General features: G+C 49.0%; 1 protein-coding gene across 1 annotated transcript in view; it reads left to right on the plus strand.

The window, feature by feature from the left end:
• Positions 1-7,231: 7,231 nt before the first annotated feature.
• Positions 7,232-16,679, plus strand: part of FAM135B (family with sequence similarity 135 member B) — a 274,207-nt gene continuing 264,759 nt past the window's right edge. Inside the window, exon 1 of the mRNA XM_036089386.2 lies at positions 7,232-7,600. The gene's annotated coding sequence lies outside the window, so the exon portion shown is untranslated. The remainder of the gene's footprint in view (positions 7,601-16,679) is intronic.

Here is a 16,679-nt window from a genome sequence, read left to right on the forward strand (position 1 = left end):
TAGAGTGTGCCCCCCCACCCCCGCTCCCACAGTGGAGCCATTTTCAAGGCCTTGGGAAACAATGTGGTGTTGCCACCCTTGGATGATGCAGTGACTGAGCCTTCTGAAGGCTTCTCTATAAACTCTGAAGATCCTGGTGGCCAGAGACAGAGATCTCCTGGTCCTTTGGCCAAGACCAGCCTTGGCCCTCCTGTTATCCAACCCCTGTTGTCCATCTGGAGTGGCCTGCCCCTTCCTTCCGTAGCTCCCTGTCCTCTGCATGGAGGCCAGTCCAGATGTTGTGGGAAGCTCCTGAGGTTTCCAGCCAACAGAGTAGCAGTCCGTGGGCAGATCCTGGGGCCAGTTGCTCAGGGTCAAGCCCGGGCTCTGGCATTTTGGAGAAGTTCTGCTAGCTGGGCTTCAGTTCCCTCATCTGGGAAAAAAAGGCAATTAATAGCGCCTATCTCCGGATGTGGCCCCGTGAGCTGTGGCTGTGGTTTTGAGATGATTGTCTAGTGGTTTGGAAATCTGTGTCCCTTTATTTATGGTAGGCAACATTGGCTACTCAGGGCTATGTCAACAGATAAACTCTGAAATCTCAGCCACATAAATAGGAGTTACTTTTTTTCCCCATCTATCTTACACACCCAAGACAATCACCATTAGGAGCTTCAGAGCTGTCTTCACGGTTCTGATCTATCTCCATTTTGAAACTGGCCTTTCCCCCACCCAGTTTGGTTTTTGTTTTCCTTTGTACAGATGGAAGAGAGCTTATATGCACCTGTGTATCTCCTACCCACACGCTCTATCTCCTCACACAGGAAGTGACATATTCTTCTGCTCAGGGACTGTGGGTCAGGACTCGGGCCTGAGGTCCCCATCCTACAAGGACGGCTGACAAAGGCAGTTTGGTGGTTGCAGTGAATCAGAAGGGGTCAGTATGGCTGCCATTATGAGTCCTGGCCAGGGCTCCGCTATGGGTTTTGTTCCATGTATGCTTCTCTCTGTGCCTTTTCCTGTACGGACTTAATTCTCATGTAAACCTACAGATGAGGAAACAGATATTCAGGCAGATTGTGTGCCAGGCTGCAAGTCACACAGGGGGCACACGGCTGAAGTGGGGGTCCAACTGGGTCCCTTTGATTCTAATGCCTGTGTGCCTTTCACAAGAATACTCCTGACCTCCAGATTGGGACGGGGCAGATGCAGGATTATCCATGTTTTAGGATGTGCAGCCAGGACATATTAAAATATCCATTTAGACTGAACTCTGTCTTCAAAAAATGACAAAGCTGCACTAATGTTTCATATGAGGATTGACGATGACACCCTAACTCAGTCCACATTATGATGGGCACCTGCCTTGCCTGATCCTGAGGGATGGTTTCGAGGATCACATGATGAGCAAAATGTGACATCAGTTCACCCCAGTTAATGTAATGGGAAATGCCACAGACTCTTTGTGCTTAGTTAATGGAATTATGATTATGTAAGTATTTTAACTAAACTGATCCTTACAGATTGGTCAGATGGCTTAGAAAGACCCTTGTGAAACACACACACACACACACACACACACACACATACACACACACAGAGGCAGGAATTAAAGGTAGATGTACATATGATGGAAACACAAGAAACCAAGGAAGAAAGGTTGAACGAGCACCTTTGCCAGAAGGAAGGTTTGTCCAGGCCAATCTCTAAGTAAAATCAGTTGATCTGATCCCATGGAATAAATACCGGCCTACGAAGAAAGTATCAATAATTTTATTTGAATTGGATTTACAGTCATTATCATTTGTTACAAAATTTGCCCTAAGTCTATTTTTGGACCTGTGGTTCTCAATACAGGGCCAGTTTGTGCCCCGGGGATAGTGGTCAATGCCTGGAGATCATTTTGGTTGTCACAGTGAAGGGTGGGGTGGTGCAAGTGGTCTCTAGGGGGTAGGGGTCAGGGATGCTGTGGAACAGTCTACAACACACAGGGACGCACTCGCGACAAAGAATCATCAGTCCCAAACATCAATAATGCCAAGGTTGAGAAACATGGTCTTAGACGATGGTAGTGAGATCCCTATAGAATTTATAAACAGAAGCCACACAGATAACGGAAGCAATGCTCATGAAGAGCATAGGGGCAGCATGTCATCATGGCGAGGAGCAGGGACTGGCTGTTCACATCCAGGCTCGGCCCCTTAAAGCTGCGTCCTTTAGTCAAGGGCTGCTCTCTGGTCTCGTTTCCTCCTAAGAGGGCTCTCGGCAGGCTGATGTGCAGATGAAGTGCTACTATATGGACTGCGTCAGAGCTACAAGAACCCAGCCTTGTGTCTGTGTCTCTCACAAATAAAGCAACGAGAGCAGAACGTGATCAAACCAAAACGTGAACGCCTGGGCTGAGGTGCTCATGTGCTGCCAAGTAGCTCCCTTCAAGACCCATCCCAAGGCATAACAGACTCGGCCTCCTCCTGACGCCCCTCCCCACCCCGTGCCAACCAAACTCTCAAGTGAGTATCGCTGCCTCCATCAGTCAAATTGAACATGGTAACCAAGCACCTGTCATAAGCACAGAGATGGCTAAAGCTGACTTTGATTTTTGGTTGGCAGGGCAAGATAAATACACGAGAGGAAAATCAAATCAAAATCTATTCAAGTAAAGTTTTAAAATGTTTTTGAGCATCGTCTCTATGTTCCAGATCCTGTGTTATGGGTTGGGTAAAGAAAGATAAAAAGACTCAGGCTCTTCTTTAAGAATTTCCTTCTAAGAGTCTTCAGTCTAGTGCAGGAAATACATTTTTATTTTTTATTTATTTATTTATTTTTAAAGATTTTATTTATTTGGTAGAGAGAGACACAGTGAGAGAGGGAACACAAGCAGGGGGAGTGAGAGAGGGAGAAGCAGGCTTCCCGCCGAACAGGGAGCCCGATGCGGGGCTCGATCCCAGGACTCCGAGATCGTGACCTGAGCTGAAGGCAGACACTTAATGACTGAGCCACCCAGGCACCCCGGAAATACATTTTTATATAAGTAATTACACTACGGAGCTCTGAGAACATTATCCAAGTGTGTATCAGAGGCTCAGTGGAGGAGGTATGAATGCAAAGGTAGATCTGAGCAGGTTCCATGAAGGAAGGAATCTATAGACACAGCTCTGAAGCACGAACAAGAATTCGTGGATGTGCTAGATAGCCTGGGGCTTTCTGGAAAGTACAGGAGGTTTAGTATTGCTGGACCAAACAGAGCAAGGGTGCTTGGTGAGCGGGAATCAGATGTTAGCTGGCAAAGAATGTTAAGCCATGAAGCTTGGAGCTTATTCTGAAGGTCTGGAATCACTCCGGAAGAATCTTAAGAGGCAGGGTGATTGTATCAGGTTTACATTTTTTTTTTAAAGTTTATTTATGTATTTAAGTAATCTCTACACCCAATGTGGGGCTTGAACCCATGACCCCAAGATCAAGAGTTGCGTGTTCTACCGACTGAGCCAGCCAGGTGCCCCCAGAGTTACATTTTTAAAAGACCAATAGAATGTAGATGGCAGAATGGTAACTGGGGATAACATCAGAATTAGGGAGATCAGTTAAGAAATTACTCTGGTATTTCAGATAAGAAATCGGGTGGTCCTTGGCCAAGGTGGTGGCACAGGGCGTGGGCAGAAAGTGTGACTGATAACCCAGAATCCCAAGCCCCTCTTCTATCTCCTCAACTCATTCTAACATTTAAAAAATAATAGCTCGGGGCTCCTGGGTGGCTCAGTCGGTTAAGCATCTGCCTTCGGCTGGGGTCATGATCCCAGGGTCCTGGGATTGAGTCCCGCATCGGGCTCCTTGCTCAGTGGGGAGCTTGCTTCTCCCTCTGTCTGCCGCTCCCCCTGCTTGTGCTCTCTCTCAATCTCTCTCTCTCTGACAAATAAATAAGTAAAATCTTCAAAAAAATAAGTAAAAAATAATAGCTCATGTACATACATAGCCCCTACTCCGCATGAGGTACTGCTCTAAGTTTTAATCCATTTAATCTTGGCAGTAAACCTGTGACATATACTTTGTTATCATCCTTGTTTTATAGAAGGGGACCTTGAGCTACAATTAGGTCACACTGCATCTTAAAGGACACACAGTAAGGGAAGAGCAAAGCCAGGTTGGAGGGCCTGGCAAGCTGCCTCCAGTCCTCCAGTTCTATTGGCAGGAAGTGAAGTTTCTCTCTCTTGGGGATCTCTCTTCTCCCAAATTGTTGTAAGACAGTGGGGGCTTACCCAGCCCCAGCGGGAGGCTATTCCAACTTCGTCCCCATCCTGTGGAGCCTGCTGCCTCTGATAAGCATTTCGGGACAGTTGCTCCTTGTTGCCACAGGATGTCACCATTGAAAACCTGCCTTCTGTGACAGAGAGAACATGCTGGTCCACTCTGCTCTGATTCTGTCTTCATCCTGAACGGGCCCCAGACCCTGTGGCCCTGTGAGGGAAAGCAACCTCAATCCCCCAGAACCGAACTTGGCCAGGAGTAGCTCCTGCTGAGCTGGCCGTCTCGGTGCTCAGCTCTTTCCAATGGGGTGTCACTTTCCAACAGCACCGGAAGCCTGCCTCAGGCTCTGCATCTGTCCCAGAATCCGTGTCCTCCTGTCCTCTCTGCAGCTGCTCACCTCAGAGCGTCAGGCTAAGATTCTACCCCTTCCTCTAGACACCATCACTCACAGACTCCTGTTGAAGAAGATTTAAAAAAACAACACTGTCGTAGGGCCCCTGTTATAGATGACTCTGAGAGCTATTTACGTGGTGGAATTGACAGAAGTTGGTATTTAATTACATGTGTGGGAGATGAGGTGGGTAGAGAGAACGAGGCAGGGACCAGGAAGCCTAGGCTGACGTTGGGTTTCTGGCTCGTGTGCTGGGATGGATCGTGGGTCATTCCCCGAGAGGGGGATGACGGTGGAGCACTATTTTGCTTTGAGTCAGTTCCACCTGGGCTCACCCTTCCAGACCTCCTATGGGCCCCTAGCTGCTCAGAGCCTCACCTTGTGGGTCTGAGAATGTACCAGTTTGGAGCGGGATGGCATGGAGCCCATCCATGAGGAGGGCACTGGGTGAGGGAATCTCTGGGCCCAGACGGCATCACTCCAGCCAGACCATTGATGGGTGTCATGCTGGCCACCAGGGACCGCAGCCACCATGATTGTTACCGTGGGGAAGACCCCTGGGTGCGGACACAGAGATTACGTCCATGCTGGCACTGGAGACCTGGCCTCCTGGAGGCCTCAGTTTCTGAATCGGTGTCCTCCTCTCTCCTCACCTCCAGTCCATGAGCATAGCAGGACTGAAGAGGAAGACTTAACGGTAATAAGTCATAGTACTATTGTGCCGCATAGGAATTGGGGCAGTGGGAGGAGTAGGTCTTGGGATATGTCCATTGGGAACATGTTGCATGTAAAGTTATCTCAAGGTTCATTAAGATTCTAGACGCAGATGGTAACACATTATGCATGTGTGTAATTTATTTTTGGTTCAAAAAAGTATAATGGGAAGTCTCTCTCTCACCCAGACCTTGTCCACCCGGTCCTCCACCCACTCCAGCCCCATAGCTAACCTCTACTTTACAAGTTTCTTACACAGCCTTCCAGTGTATTTTTATGCCAATACGAGCAAATTCAAGTATACATTTGTGTCTCCCCCTTTCTCTCCCAAGAGTTATCTTATTATAAACACTGTTGTGCACTTTGCTCCTTCATGTAACAATATCTCCTAGAGATCTCTTATCCAGCACTCGAAACCTACCAGGATACAAGCAAACCCCCTACCTCCCCGGAACTAACAAATGCAGAGGAGAATGCTGGGGACTTGTACTGACTTTCAAAAATCAGGCTGCATAAAAATGCAATGTTTATGGCAAAATAAATGTTACATGATTTTGATCACATTTTAAAGACAAAAAAAATTGTGAAAGAAAGGAATCCATTTTCTCTATGGAGAAATAAATATTCATTTATTTGCCATGCACCACACATTTAGGGAGCACATGTGCTGTGCGAGGCGAGGCTGGGTGCTGTGGGAAGGAGAGCAAGGCAGACAGAAGGTGGCCTTCCACTGCCGTGGCCCAGATGGCAGCAACGCCCTCCTGACACCCCTTCTTGTAGCTTTAATACCCACCTTACCCCCACCACACACACTTCCACCAGGGTGACTGCCAAACTGGTGACCCAGCCTTTCTCCTGCGGAAGCTTCTTCAGTGGCTTCCTGTTGTCTTTAGGGTCGAATTCCAACTTCCTCACTTGGCTCTCAAGGCCCTTGATGTGCAGCCCGCCTCCCTTGCACCTCTCCCGGTGGGCGCTGCTCCATTATACTGGATCCCAAGTGTGGGTAAAAAACAGCGCTGGCTGTCGCGCCTCCAGGCCTTTGCATGCTAGGTGCTCTCCTTCTGGATGGAACTTCCTTCCTTAGACTTCACCTCCCCCCTTCTTCTTCTTGTGCCTTCTTTCAGGTGTCTTGCCTTGAATACCCCCCTCCCCCACTGCATTAGGCGTGAGTCACAGCGGCTGCAATTGCTTGGTTACACCGCGGTTCTGGTTGGGATGTGAGTTGGCGCAGCGCGGTCTGTCCGCGGGGCTGCGCACGGTCTCCGGAGTCCCACCCTGTCTCCCCGCGGAGGCTGTTTCCTCGGCTGTAACACCATGTGCCGCCAGGCCTTCCGAACACCGTGATGCCCAGAACTGGAGGCCCCTCCGCGCGTGTCGTGTGCCGTGCGTGGCGAGGGGCGCTCGGAGGGTGGCAGCTGTCCCATCCCTCCTCAACCTTCGCCTCTCCCAGTGGGCCACATCCCGCAGGTGGCTGAGCCGCCGACGTCCAGCAGGAAGTGGGTGGGCAGCACCAATGGGTTCGCCTGTGTGTTGGGGGGGGTCGCCCGCCCCGCTGGCCGTGCTCCTGGGCTCAGAGCTCGCTCGGGGGCACCTGCGGGGCCGCCCCAGGCCGCTCCTCAGAAGCCGACCCGCGACCCCCCGGGGCTCCGGGAAGGGCCTCGCGCGCCGCCGCCCGCCCAGCCCTGCCACGCGGGAGGGCGCCTCCCGGGCCGCAGACTGAGCATGCTCGGGCCGGCGGGCGGCGGCGGCGGGCGGGCGGCGGCGCGGCGGCGGGCGCCCCCCACAGGCCGGCGGGCGGCGTGCCCGGCGCCGGCTGGCGCGGAGAGGGCCGGGGCGGGGCGCGGGGTCGGGGGCGGGCGGGCGGCCGCGTCCCGGCGGGGGCGGGAGCGGAGCGCGGGCGCCGCCGAGAGCCGAGCGGGCAGGCGCGAGCGCAGCAGCCCCGCGTCCTCCTCCGCAGTGGTGGCGGCCGGCGCCGGCCCCGTGCCCAGCCTCGCCGCCCGGCCCGGCTCGCGGGGCTGCCCGGAGGCCGCGGCCGGGCAGCTGTTGCGCCGAGAGGGGGCAGCTGCGGAGTTCCATAACCATAGCAACCGCATCAGCACCGCGGCGGCGGCGCGGGCAGCAGCTCTCGCTCCTCCTCCAGGCAGCCTCGCCGCGGGCACCGGAGACCCAGCTCGCGGGTGCCCAGACCCCGCGGAGCGCCCACCGCCGCTGCGGAGAGCGGGGAGGGAGGGAGCCGGCGCGGCCCGGAGCCGAGGGGAGCCCTGCAGTGGGAGACAGGTAGGTGAGAGCGCTGGGGGTCGGCAGCTGCAAACTCTCTCCTCTGTGGCAGTGACGTTTCTGGAAGCGTGGCTGCTAGTTGGATGGCTTTCTGTTACTTAACAGGGATTCCGCCGCGAAATGTGGTTTATCTCCTTCGGTCTCCCCCCAGTCTCTCTGTCCTCTAGTCTCCAGGCACATCTGGGCAGGTCTGAGAGGGCAAGAGGGGAAATCTGGGGTAATAGGTGGGGGGACACGCTGGTGAAGGAGGTGGTCCCCGCAGAAGTCCCAGATGGAGGCTGAGGGAGCACATCCAGACCCTTGTGCAAGCAGGTCCTCTGAGCCCGTGAACCCCAGGCAGGGTCGGGAGAAGCCGGTGTTGGGGTGAAGGGGGCAGCGGTAAGGGTTCTCTGTGATCCAGGCTGACCCAGAGACCTGTTCTCCCTGTGGTTTGGCTGGGGACAGGGGTGGGGGAGCACTGCAGCTCAGCTATGACATGGAAAGGGACCAGAGTGCACACCAGCTCTTGAGCTGTAAAGTCGGCTTCGAACCCAGCAGCCGGAGGGGGAAATTTGGACAGAGGAAGTAGTAACTATTACCATTTTGGGACCCAGGGGTACCCCTGAAGTTTATCACATTACTGCCTTTGACTGTTGGGGGTAGAGTGAGAATAAATAGAAAATTATAAGCGAGCAATCAAAATGCCCCTTCCTTTTCTCCTCACCTCATTTCTAGCCCTGCTCTCCCCCCCCCCACTATTGTCAGCAAAACAAGACTCCATTGAGTATAATAACACTCTTTGTCCCCTTGGCCACCCAGGGCTCTAGCAGACTATCCCACTTTGAGACAGCTAGAGAATCTCGCTTCAGTGCTCTCTTTGAACTAGAGAATCATTGGTTTTTCATCAGGTTCTGAGGCTCCTGATACTAAGAGATGTATGTGTTAGAGCTGAGAGGCACCTATCTACATGGAGGGATGGACTGCTGTTAAACCTGCGTCTTCAGGCCGGAGAGAGGGGCAGAGGTTTGGGCAATGATTCCAGACACAGCTCCGTGGGGGCCGGGGCCCCAGAAGAACATAGAGAAGGGTGATTGATAAAAGTTAGGTGAATAATGCGGGTCTAAAGGCTCTTGCATATGGGTAAGTGGGTCTCTGGATAATTTCCAGGATGGGCAGCCACTGACTTTTATAGGGCTTTCTCTTTATATCCTAGCCCCGGGGGACAGTGGTAAGTCCCAGTTAAAAGGCCATGTTCTTTAATTGGGCTTTTAATTTATGCTGTAGTTATGTTGCCTGAGGGGATGTGATTTGACCAGCATTTCATCTGGGATTCATGTCATAAATGAGGATGATATTATTGTATTCCAGGCAGATGGTAAGGTGTAGAGAAAAGAGGACAGGATCGGGGAGTCAGAAAACATGGTTTTGAGCTCTCATTTCACTATACACTTGCTGTGTGACCTTGAATTGCTCCACCTTGCTGAGACTCCGTTCTCTCATCTGTAGAATGGGGATGCTAACAATCCTTGCACACTGCCAGGCTCTTGTGACAATTGAGTGGGATGATGGAGAGGATGGGTGGAGAAAGGCTTTTCAAAACCTAACTTGCCATGCACATGAGACGGATTATCATTTTCTGAAGAAACTCCCTTCCTCAGATCAGCAAATCATTAAACAGACATCAGCTGTGAAACGAGGGTAGAAATATTGGTCAGTGACTCACAGTTGAAACGCTGTAGTCTGGCCCAAGATACACTCAGGGAAATCTAAAGAGGCCTTTATCAGGGGAAACACAGCATGTCATCCTTGTTTATAAATGTTGAAGGTCAAGAGCTTTGGCATCAAGTGCAGTACTTTAGTTTGGGAACACTGAGGTCTGCTCACCACAGAGTTAGTCTGAGTGGTCTATAGTGTAAATAGGGATTTGCACATAGTAGGGACTCATTTAAATGTTGGTTAGGTGGATACATAGATATGTTGTGAGCTCCTTGTGGGAAGGATTTACCTTCATACAACTCTGCACTGTGATGGTAGATGCTTACCACGTTTGCCCAATTTGACTGAAGGCTTTCAGCTTGATGTAATTGCCGAGGAAACCATAATTTCTGGAAGGAGCCAGGACTGTCTTCTACTATTCTCTGCTCTTTTATACCCCAACTTTTACTCACTCTGGTCTCTCTGCCTAGAATGATCATTTCTCACTTCCCTCTTCCCTTCATGACGCAATTCAAATCCCCCTTCTGGTGGGAAGCCTTTCTGAGCTCTGTCCCCTGTGCTCCCACAGCACTTTGGACCTGCTCTGTGTCAACCTGTGCTGGGTCATGTTGTCATTGCTCGAACATATGCCTGCCTTCGCTAGAGTTCATGCTTCCTGAGGGTAGGAACCTTGCCTTATTCCGCCATGGTTGTGGCCCCAACACCTGGCAGACGACTGCCCTGGTGAGTGGCTGAGTCCATGGAAAAGCCTTACCTGCAGCATGACCACCTGCACCAGAAGAGGCTTGCACAAAGGCTGTCCCAGCCACCTCCCCCCATCTCAGTAAGTGCAGCAAGCCTGAAGGATGCTTGCTGGGTTGTTGTGCATTATTTAGGGTCAGCCCACTGAAGCAGAGTGAAGGAGAACAGAAACACATATTTTGCCTTAAAATGCTCATTTTTTTTCAAGTGGGTACTTTAGAATAACTGTAATCTAGTGTTGAATGGCCTTCATATAACATTTGTTGAAAACATCTGATGGAATATTTTAAACTTAAAACGCATTTCTCTCCTTTCAATTTCTTTCCTTGATTTCAGCTCTAGTATTATGGAAAAGGACATAGATTGGAGCAAGAGAGCTTAGATGTGAATCTGGTTCTAAGGGGACCCGGAACTAGGACACTTGATCGCCTCATGCCTCAGTTTCCTCATTTGTAAAACGTGGATGATGTTGCCCATCCAACGGCGATGCTGAGTGCTTGGAGTGAATGCGTAGCCATGCACTAAAAGCAGTTCATAAACTGTAAAATACTCTACTCAATACATCATTTATTTTCCTTATTTATTTTTGTTATGGAAAATGAGCAAAATCTCTATGTCAAGTTACACAGCAGCAGACAAGATGGGCTGGAAGTTCCGGCTCCTCCGCTTGTTAGCTCTGTGTGACCTTCAGTAAGTCATTTTGTCCCTGTTAGTCCTCTGCCTTATCTGCATGGCATTATAATGACAGCAACCTTTCAGGATGTCTTGGGGAGATGTACACTAAAACCAGGGCCATGCCTGGCACTTAATATGTGGTATCTGTAATTTCCAAATGATAGATGTAGTCACCAATCATAGAACGTCTTGGAATTTTTTGAAACGCCCCCAGTGCACTTCCTCCTTGTATGTTACCTACCTTTCTCACAGAGAGAGAGGGGGGTGGGGAGGGGGAGAACACTAAGATTCCCAGAGCTGAGTTTCTCATGCGAGATACCATGAGGGAGTAGATAGAATAAACTAAAGATTTAGATTTGCAGTCTGAATCGTCACTCCAGCTCTGACACTAAGTGCTTACAAGACTATTGACCTGGGCCCTCACCTCACCTTTCTTGGCCTTGGTTTCTTCATCTATAAATGGCCTGGATGATTCCCATGGCCCATCTAGCTCTGCTTTTTCAGTGTTTCCATACATCAGTCTATGTTTCTCCTCACCAAAGCTACAGCTGTGGCTCTTGGCTGTCCTTTCGGTCAAGACTCCTCACTTGTCTGAACTCTACATCTTAATTCACTGTAACTGCCATATTTCTCTTCTTTTAGAATTTTCCCCAGTCTAGAAGGCCAGTGTCCCCAAGGCAATCCTGGGACTTAGGAAGCGTTGAATGCTGCATGCTATCCATCCTTATCCCAGCCCAATTCTTATCCAACCCCAGGTAAGATGCTCTGCTTCTCTGTCCCTTTGGAAGATCTCCTTCATTCAAAATAGAAGAAACTAGGGGCACCTGGGTGGCTCAGTTGGTTAAGCGTCTCTTGGTTTCAGCTCAGGTCATGATCTCAGGGTCATGGGATCAAGCCCCGCATTGGGCTCCAAGCTCAGCAGGGAGACTGCTTGGGATTCTCTCTCTCTCTCCCTCAGCCCCTCCCCTGCTCTCTCTCTCTCTCAAATAAAATGAGTAAATAAAATTGTAAACAAAACAAAACAAAAACAAAATAGAAGAAACTATATGATTGAAGCCCAGTCTTACCTGAGAGAGGTGGAGGAGATTCGCAGACATCTCTAATATTCGTTGAGCTTCCCAGACTCTGGGTGCTCCACAGTGTCAAATGTTTCTGTTCAAAATGAATCAATTCTAGGTGGCTGCACACCAATCTCAGGAGTGATTCCTCAGGGGGATTTTAGCACCGTGAGGGAGACTGGTGCTACGGGCCAGGACTCCTACCAGTGCCCTTCTGCCTCTAGTGTGGATGGAGAGGCACTGTGGTGTGCCCAGCACGGAAAATCGGAGTCCGTAGTCTGCTCTGTGCCACTCATCCTTCCAGGCCCTGAGAGTCAACTGTGAACAAGACAGGGATCTGCCCCACGTGGCCGGGGGATCAGACATGGAGACAGTCAAAAGAAAACCAGCCAATGCAGGGTTCTGTGGGAAAAAAGAGAAGGTGTTTTTAACACATTTCCTCGCAGGGGCTGCCAAGGAAGGCTTCACAGAAGAGAGAGATCCTAAGCTGAGGTCTGAGGGAATTTCCAAATGGAGACTACAGGGAAGGGCCATCGGAAGAGGAAGTGACATGCAGCGCTGTGGAAGCAAGAGGTAGCCGAGAAGTGAAATGGATGAGCAGGGTTGGAACACAACGAATGGAATGGTGTCCCTTGAGGCTGGGGAGATCGATAGGGGCCACATCTTTGAGAGTTTCGGGAGCCATGCTAAGGAGCTTGTGTTCTAACTGGAAGGTCATGGGAGCCACGGAAAGATTTGGTGTTAGGTGGAACATTATCCCCAGCTGCATAGTAGAGGTTGGGTTAGAGAAGATGGATCAACCAAGAAATACGGTGGCCTCTTAGGAGACTTTGCAGATATTAGGTTGAATTTAGGCAGTGAGAGTTGGGATGACTCGTCCTGTCTGTACGATGGATAGGAACTAGTGAGAGAAGGTATGGTGAGGAGGGAGAGAGGGAGAAGCGTCAGTTCAGTGAACACACTACCTCATTTATCTGAGAAATATCAATGGGACACTTGAGACCTTTGGTTCAGGTCAAGGGGAGGGAAGGGTCAAGGGCAACATGCAGGTCTTTCTTTCCGTCCCTACAATAATCATTCTGGTTCAAGCCCCTTCATCTCTCACCTGGATGAATACACCAGCCTCTGAACTGACATCCTTGCCTCCACCTCTGCTCCCCCAGTCTCCTCTGCACACGACAGCTAGAGGGATCTTTGTCCAGCTCAAATCAGATGTGATGAGAACACTTAGCAGATTTCAAGTATACAATACAGTGCCGTTACCTGTGGTCACCATGCTACGCTTTGATTCTCCAGAACTTACTCATCTTGCCTAACTGAAGCTTTGTACCCCTTAACCAGCCCCAGCCTCTGATAACCATCTTTCTGCTCTCTGCTTCTATGAGTTTGACTGTTTTAGCTTCCACGTTGAAGTGAGATCATTTAGTATTTGTCTTTCTGTGCCTGGCATGATATCCTCCAGGTCTATTCATATTGTCACAAATCGCAGGATTTCCTTATTTTTTAAGACCGAGTAATAGTCCATGGTATGTGTAGATCACATTTCCTTTACTTAATTTATCCACTGATGGACAGTTAGTTTGTTTCCGTATCTTGGCTACTATGAATAATGCTATAGTGAACATGGGATTGCACTTATCTCTTAGAGATCCGGATTTACATTTCTATGGGCATATACTGAGAAATGGGATTGCTGAGTCACATGGTAATTCTATTTTTAATTTTTTAAGAAGCCTTCATGCTATTTTCCATAATGGCTGTACCAATTTACTTTCCCACCAACAGTGTACCTCCCCACTGAGCCTTACCTTAATTTTTTAAAATAATAGTCATTTTAACACATGTGAAGTGATTCTCATTATAGTTTTTATTTACATTTCCCTGATGATTAGCGATGCTGGACACTTTTTCATGTATCCACTGAAGACAGGTAAGAAGACGTACAAATGGAACTTCTTTGGAAATATGTTGAAACAAGTCCTTTGCCTATTTTTTTGATTAGGTTATTTGTTTTTATGTTATTGAGTTATATGGATTCCTTGTATATTTTGGATAGTAACCCCTTATCAGATACATGGTTTGCAAAGATATCCTCCCATTCTGTAGGCTACCTTTTGGCTCTGTTGATTGTTTTCTTTGCTATGCAGACACCTGTTAGTTTGATGTAGTCCCACTTGCTTATTTTTTGCTTTTGTTGCCTGTGATTTTGAGGTCATATCCAAAAACTTACTGCCAAGACCACTGTTAAGAAGCTTTTCCCCTATTTATTACTTTAGGATATTTTCAGTTCCAGGTGTATGTATAAGTGTGTATAGTGTAAGATAAAGGTTCAGATTTACTCTTTTACATGTGAATATGGAGTTTTGTTGGCACTATTGATTGAAGAGACTGTTCTTTCCTCATTGTGCATTCTTGACACCCTTGTCAAGGATTAGTTAAACATATATGCATGGGTTCATTTCTGGGCTCTATATTCTATTCCATTGGCATGTGTGTCTGTTTCTAATCCAGTACCATACTGTTTTGATTACTACAGCTTTGTAATATAATTTGAAATTGGGAAACGTGATGCCTCTAGCTTTGTTCAGCAGGGAAGATGTTTTATACTGGGAAGACAGAGACACCTCGGCATTTTGGATTTGGGCTGCAGGATACAGAATGCTTTGGAGGGGTGTAAGATGAGGAGCATAGAGACTTGGTGGGAGGCTCTTGCAGGAAATCCAGGGTATATGGAGGTAATGATATCTGTAGCCAAGGTTAAGGTAATAGGGATAAAGAAAGAACAAACTCGAGAGATATTAAGGTGGTAGTTCTTGGGAAGTATTGGATGACCCAGCATACAGTATCTAAAAGCGGAGAGGCATCAAGGATGATGCTTAGTCTTCTGACCTGGTCTCAAGGACTGGCCTTGTTGCTGTCCCCTGGCCTGGGGACACAGGCAGAAGAACAGAGTTTGAAGGGGAAAATGATGAGTTCTGTTTTGAGAAAGTAGATTTTTAGGTCTCTGAGGACATCTATGTACAGTTTAGGAAATTAAAGATTTCAGTCAAGCTCAGAATAGAGTTCTTGGCTGAATATAGACTTGGGGAATCATCAGCATGGAAACACTGATTGAGAGCATGGGGGTAGAACCGATCACCCAAGGGAAGTATATAGAATGAGGAGATAAAGATGTTCTTTTGGACTCACCAGGTCTCTACCACTGCCCTTTCAAAAATAAAACACAAAAGACAAACACGCACTCACTAGCTTCCTCTTGCCTTCCGAGCTTCTTCCTGTGATTCCACACTGCTGGCTAGGACAAGTATCTGCCTGACGTTTCCGGGGCTCCTGCTCTCCCTCATCTAAGACTTTCCTGTTAGAGACCTTCCTGGACCACCAGCCAAACAGCTGCCTCCACGCTCTGGACGCAGAACTCGCTGTGTTTTTCTCCATAGCATTCATCCCTGTGTAAGCGTTGGTAGTATTATTACAGATGTGTTTGTTTGCCTTTCTTATCAGCTCTCTCCTCTGGAGGGTGGTAAGCTTCATGGTTGCAGGGACTTGGCCGTGTTTACAGCGGTCCCAAACACTTAGAACATTTCCGGGCACTCCATGAGCACGTGGCCAATATTTATCAAAGCACGTATGGGAGAAAAGAATGCCAGGAATCTTCAATAATGGAATAACAATTTTTCAATTAAAAACCAAATAACTGTAGCCTTGTGTGAGTACCATTAGAACTCCTGGTCAGATGTTAGGCTTCTAGTTCGGGAGGACACTGACCTGTCTAGTCTCTTTTCTTCCTGGGTCTGACTGTTCTTGTTTGAAAACGGAACGTCTTGCCTCCCAGGAACACACCCCCCCCCCCCGACTCCTCCCAGTCCCAGACGAAATGAATTGGCTGGTTTCCCTAGTTCTGACATTTGTTAGCCAAGTGACCCTGGACAGTTACTTGGCCTCAGTGGATAGCCCTACCTATCCCCTCTCTTAGGTCCTGAGATGTCGATGTACCCCCTACGTCGTGAATATAGAGCCTTATCCCTGCTCACACGGGGAGCTCTGGGGCACAGGTGGCCCCACAACATTTTCTACCTTGAGGCAAGGTCATTTCTTTTCATCTGACTTCGGGAGACGTATGCACCCAGGTATTCCTGGGCAAAGCAACTTGGACCAGCTGAGGAAGATTCTCAGGAGAACAGAGCAACGATGGGTTGTTATCAGCTAACACAGCAGCTGGGGGACGGGTGCACCAGCCTGGGAGAGGGCGTCACAGTGGGGCATCCATTGTGTTGCCTACATTCTAACTGATATTTCCACTACAATCCCCTGAGTCTTCTTTTAAGACAAAGCTACTGCTTTGGGGCTTATGACATTCAGTCACAAGACCCTGTGATCCTCATAGAGTGTATGCGCCCTAAGGAAGTCACGAAAACATACTATAAAAAAATCTCCCTGAACTTTGTAGTGCTTGAAACCCAAAGAGCCCTGCTGTGGATTCCCTTCCTGATTTAGCCATGCCTTCTCCTGCTCAACTCTTGAAAGCATCATGGGTCAGGGCAAATTGCAGTAGGGGCCAGCTACCCTGGTACCTACCAGCCTGACCAGTCACGTACTGGCCTTTTGCTCACACCCTATTCTCCAGGCCCTGATCATTCTGGTGCCTGAACCTTGGTTTTCCTCACCACCCTGAGTCCCACTAGTATCTTGGATGCCTTCCAAGTCCAGCTCAATGACTTCTGTAGCACCTTGGCCTTCACCTTCTCAGCTTGGAGAGCTTTTCCTCCACTCCACTCAGGCATACCTTCATTCACACATCATGCTTGATATATATAGCAAATCATCTCTTGAACACAGCTTTCTCTCTCAGCTTGCTTGCTAAATTCTTCCATTAGTGCCATTTTTTATTTCCTGGCAATCTCTGGTGGATG

The sequence above is a fragment of the Halichoerus grypus genome, chromosome 5 (assembly GCF_964656455.1).
Source record: "Halichoerus grypus chromosome 5, mHalGry1.hap1.1, whole genome shotgun sequence".
Classification (NCBI taxonomy): domain Eukaryota; kingdom Metazoa; phylum Chordata; class Mammalia; order Carnivora; family Phocidae; genus Halichoerus; species Halichoerus grypus.